This window comes from Trichoplusia ni, chromosome 13, assembly GCF_003590095.1.
Source record: "Trichoplusia ni isolate ovarian cell line Hi5 chromosome 13, tn1, whole genome shotgun sequence".
NCBI classification, from domain to species: Eukaryota; Metazoa; Arthropoda; class Insecta; order Lepidoptera; family Noctuidae; genus Trichoplusia; species Trichoplusia ni.
In genome coordinates this window covers 9,542,204-9,548,090 of record NC_039490.1, presented here as the reverse complement: position 1 = coordinate 9,548,090, position 5,887 = coordinate 9,542,204, and the positions used below count along the sequence as shown (strand labels likewise).

The 5,887-nt window shown below is 31.2% G+C and overlaps 1 non-coding gene across 1 annotated transcript; it reads right to left on the bottom strand.

Moving 5' to 3' along the window:
- Window positions 1–5,518: 5,518 nt before the first annotated feature.
- Trnaa-agc lies at window positions 5,519–5,591 on the bottom strand. The gene has a single exon. It is a non-coding gene; the product is annotated as a tRNA-Ala (tRNA).
- Between the last annotated feature and the right edge of the window lie 296 nt (window positions 5,592–5,887).

The window sequence follows — 5,887 nt, the reverse complement described above, 5'->3', positions numbered from 1 at the left end:
AACGATTTGAAATAGTCATTGATGACTGTCTAACTATTGTGAATGATAGAGGCAAAAGCTATTCTTGATCACAGCCTATAAGTGGCCTTTCGTATCTAGTATTAGTGTCCTTCTAAGGGGTACTTTTAAGTGTTTTCCTGAAACAAAAACTGTTTTCTAGCAGTTAATTTTTTATCACATCGTCATCACATTAGCCTTTTCCCAACTATGTTGGGCTTTTGCAGTTAAGTACCATTGTTTTACAAGGAGTGACTGCCTATCTGGCCGCCTCAAACCAGTTACCTGGACAACACGATACCCCTTAGACAGACTTTTTGTCAGACTTTCTAGCTTCTGTATACTCGTAACTACTGTCAAAGATGTATAAATAACAGCCAAGATCCACAATTTAACTCATCATGATCAAAGGATGGTGATCATTCCTAAGCCATGCTTTCTTATACTATTCCAAAGTTAGAACTGAGAAAAAATCTCTCAATCCAAAACATATTTCCTACGGTACACTTAAAAACCAGAAAAGTCCTTGTATTCTTTTCCATAGTTAGTTCAACCTCATACAAACCCACAGCGGGACATAATCCTCTCTTCATTTACACCCTTTCCTTTCTAAAATTTACTCCAAGAAAGTCCAAAAAACACTTCCAATTAAATTCCGTTCAGAAATGAAGTATTAAATGAGACTGCCATGGTAGAGGGTGTTGTTAATTTGATTTATTTGAAAGACCTCCATTTCAGCACGAATTAGTCACTTGACAATTGATTTCTACCGTCTATCGAGTTGGATTTTGTTTTATTATCATTCGATTAGAAAGCCCAAAGGAATGGAAGGGTTGTCCAACTGTGGGATAGGAAAATGAATTGGTTGAAATGTTTTGACTTGCTGTTTTTTTTTTTGGGACATGCTGTATGTTACTTTATTATATTAGATGGTTAGGAGAATAGAAAGATACTTAAATAGTTGTGTTTTGGAGTCAATTTTTATATGATTCAAAAAACTATATAACGGTTAACATTTTACTCCACGACCGTAAATTTTAAAGCAAATATTAAAATAAAACACCCCAAAAGACTAAACTCAATACAAAAACACATCATTATGTAATTTTATAATTATAATCAAATACGGAAAAGGCTAAGCCGATGATGAATCAATAAAATACCTTTATATAATTTTTATTAAAAATAAAAATAGCTTTATCGATACTCCCCCATCACTAGTGCGTCCCCTATTCATTATGCACACTACTACGCACACATAGACGCGCGAGTGTGCGTGCCTTCGGAGAGGAGGGTAACATATTCATATTACGACGTCATTCTGTACAGGATACAACGGATTACTAATATTTAGATCTTTTGAAAATACCTTTATATTATAACTAGCAGTTGCCCGCGACTTCGTCCGCGTGGTTGGAAGATATAAGTTAACACACCTTGGGTTACAATATCGCAATTTTCTTACGAAACCGTAATATTTTTCGAAATAAATTATAGCATATGTTCAGCGACGATAATGTAGCTTCTCAACAGTGAAAGAATTTTTCAAATCGAACCAGTAGTTTCGAAGCTTATTCGTGTCAAACAAACAATCAAATCTTTCCTCTTTATAATATTAGTATAAATAGATAGCTGAAAGTATACTTTGTTAGGACAGTTAGTAGATATAATAATTAAGTATATTTAGATATCCTGTCTTTTGAGTTGGTTTAAACTGCACACGGTGTGAAAATTTCATTAAAATCGGTTAAGCAGTTTAGGAGTTCATAACGAAGAAACAATGTAACGCGAAATTAATATTATGTATAAATATTTTAAAAGAAAATATCGTAATTCAAAATCATTTTTTTTTATTTCAAGTAGGCCGTTTTCCAGGCAGTTTTTAAACGTTACAATAGAAAAGAAAAGAAAAGAAATTTAAAGTGCCCCCAGGTAGCGGAAATAAGCGGTATTTAGCAAAAAGATGCCACGGGAACTTATAATCGAGATAAAAACTATCCTATATGTTAAACATGGTTTGAAACTACCTGCGTAGCAAGTTTCGCCTAAATCGGTTTAGTGGTTTTTGCGTGAAAGAGATACAAACATCCATAGTTAGAAACTTAAGCGTCAATAATATAAGTAGGACGAAAAAAGTCGGATTAACACAAGAAAATATCACAACACTTCGAATCCAAAAGAAATATCGAAAACATCATTAAAATCGCATCAGAAACCACAGACACAGATTACAAAATATCAACAAACAGCTTTTAAGAAAAAAAATATCATACTCTATACAATTTTTGACAAAGCGGACTTTTTTTTTTCTACAATTTTACTTTTAATACGTTTTTTACAATGCGTTTATCTTTAAATCGATTCTCTCATTTACCTGGCTATGAAAAGAGTCCTGCTTTTTGTTGGCGATGTAATTTGGGTGGAAATTCTCACTTTTATTACGGCGGAGTCTTTTCGCAAGTATTTCTTGTCAAAATTGCGAGTTGCCCTTTGAGCAATAGGGTGTGTTTCAAAGCTTTTTAATGTTGATAGTTGTCGTTTTAAATGTTATAACCAGTTCGATTTTAATATCTTAGTTTTTCAAGAATAATCCGGGCCTATAAAATATAGTATAGTGAATTCATTTTGTATTCTATTCTGTATACTGAAAGTTAAAATAACCGATATAGTTTTTATATAATTTCAGGAAAAAATACTTTAAGAAACACAAGATTAGTAGTCAAATAGATATATAGTATTATTATGTAGGAAAAGTATGGATCTGCTGCAGATTATTAACACCCCCTCCGACTCCTCCCGTATAAATGCTGATTATCGCTCATTGAAAGTTGAATTAAAAACGCCCATGTGTTACCAAAATGTCATCTTAAATAATCTAAATACATTCAACAGCAAACCATAAAAAACTTTCTTAAGAATAATCGTTATTTATTTACTAATTAAATTATCTACTTGTCCCAGAAACCTACTCATTAGTCTAAAAAAAGAATAATGATTATTTTTTTCGACATTGTATTCTAAGTATCATTCTTAAATATATATTTAACTACATATATAAATTTAATTTCAGAAATTTTAAGGTTTTTTTCAGCTTCTTTTGAAACGCTAATAATTTTACAAACTTCCAAAATTACGAAAGAAATACCGAATAAAACATGACAATTTTTGATTAATTAATGAGATCCTATGTAAAAAATCCTAGAGAGATCTATTTTCTATTCCTACCCTCAATATTATAATTTCGTATACCTACAAAAGGTTGTCTTGACATTTCAAAATGGCGGCGACCTATTAACTCCCATTATTAATTTGACATTCAAATGTCATTAAATGTCAAATTTACTTATGCTGTGCAGTTGTTAGCTGTTTAGGAGACATTATAATGTTCTAGAATGTTAGAAAAATAGTATTTTGAAACTAAGTACCTAAATGGCTATTTTGTCGCAAAATATTAGGTGATTAAGCTGAAAAAAAATTGAGAAAAATCTAACTGAATTCAGGCGTAAAAACTATCCATATTAAATAAGTAAAATAGTAGACCAATATTTAATTGTGTAAACCTTTAATATTTTGTTGATTTGCCTAAGTATTGTCTTAAATATAACGAATTTAGCAGAATTTTTTTTGCTTGTTATTCAAAATCCAGATATTGATGATGAAAAGACTACAAATTAATAGTCGTTAAATAACTTTTAAAGACTATTCTCTATTCTGAAAACATAAGTTATCACATCAGGCTTCACGGTTTACCTTAATTTTAATTTTAATTGAATACCTAAAACGCAAAAATTCAAATTATCTAGGCAAAATTCACCTTGCTAGATATTTGCCTAAAATATTCCACTAGATTTCCTCCTAATTCCATTCTGCATACTAGTCAACGAAAACTATAACTTGCATAGTTCAAATCAATAACTAAATTCCGATCTAAAATAATTCCCCAAATTTCGGAGCAAACATTTTTACTGTCCATAAATCACAACATTCTAAGCTAAGCTATTCGCGCTATCCGCCACTAGATGGCGCTGTACACAAATGCTGGCAACTGCCAACTATTTTGAACAGCATAGTTCACGTTCCTCGTTTAGCCGAAAACTTCAGATTTATACTGTCTATGGATGGTTTAGACGCCTAAGTTTAAGTTTGGCAACTGTTGATTAAAGTTTTGGTTATATTCATTGTATTGTTGCCAAGATGGCGGCCTGCGGTGAGAGATAACAAAAATATGTTTTGCGGTTTGTTTTTGGGTTGCGAGCTGTTGTTTTTGATGTTTGGATTAAATAGTGGTTAGTTTACTGAAAGGTTAAGCTCATTATGAGATTTTCTCTGGGGTTTTTTGTATAACATTAAATATAGTTGCCGTGGCCTGAATTTTGTACAGGGAGCTTATACACTGCATTTTTAGTTTTTTTTAACTCAGAAATATATTAGTAAAGTACCTATTTTACTGTAAATAATCTATTTTAACCTACCTCTAAACGTTATATCTTATAACGATGATTTTAAGATAGTATTCTACTTGGTTAATGCTTTTATAATTATTGAACTTAAAAATAATAATATTATGTCTTTAATGAACCTACTTTTCCAAAATATATATTCCCTGAAACCATTCTCTAATTCCCTTAAATTTTGGCATTTTAGTTGGTTGGCAATGAGAAGCGTTAGATAAAATACAGACTAGTATTATAATCCCTTAAACCAAATATAAAACACGAAAATCCACGGTATTTTCTGTTGTAAAATCTCTCGAAACGTACATTAAAATCTACCACACAATCATAATTCAATAATACCTTTAAAAAAGCAAACCGTCCATAGAGAACCGAGTCTACATTCTCTAATGACATTTGAACGTCAAATGTCAGATTTCCCGCCAAAATCGATATTAACTGTCAATTGAAGCTGTATTCTAATCTGGCGGCCATTTTGGGTTCCCTTTGAAGTTCATTTGTTGGAAACGTCTATTTATTCAGTTATATGTCGAATAATCTCTTGAGATATGAATTGAATAGTCGAAATGTTTGACTATTTAATGATTTAATTTTGTAACATTTTTAAATGATAATGTTGTTGTTTTGCTTTTATTCCTAGAAACATGATTTACTTCGCATCACTATTTGCTTTTAAGAATGATATCTTTATAAAGGCATTAGCAAGAAATGAAAATACTCATGACAATTTTACTTCGAAAGCTTAATAAAACGTCATCTATCGTCGAATAGTAGAAACTCTTTAGAAATTCATGAATGCATTATCAACTTCCACTTGGCTAGTTTTGCTAGCGCATACAGCCCGCAAGAGATTACAATAATACGCGTTTAGAATTACTTACAAGCAAGTGCACACGCTTGTGTGTTTAAAATATCTAGAAATGAAAATTCTTTTAAATAAATGTGAAGGAACTTAGAAAAAGATAAGCGAGCTATTTTTAAATAATAATAAGTTTATAATTCTTACTATAAATAGAAAAAAAATGCAAAAAGTGTTTGGATATTTATAAAAAAGTTCAAACTCCTATTGGAGGCGCCGGGTATCGATCCCGGTACCTCTCGCATGCTAAGCGAGCGCTCTACCATCTGAGCTACGCCCCCGATATGTTGACGTGTGAAATACTTGATTTGTATCTCAGATGAACTGGTTTTAAAGTTGATTAGATATAATGATATGATTAGAAGCTAAAAATAACTCAATAATAAAAAACCATGTGAATATTACTCAATGTTTATTTTTCCAAAAACTTTATGACTTCAGTATTGATTACATTGTGAAATAACGAATCAATAAATAATTATTGATTTAAACAGGTAGTTTAACCAGAATAATAGGATATTTTTATCCCGATTTTATGGTCCATTTTGTAATTTTTTTATTTGTAGCAGGCGGAAAG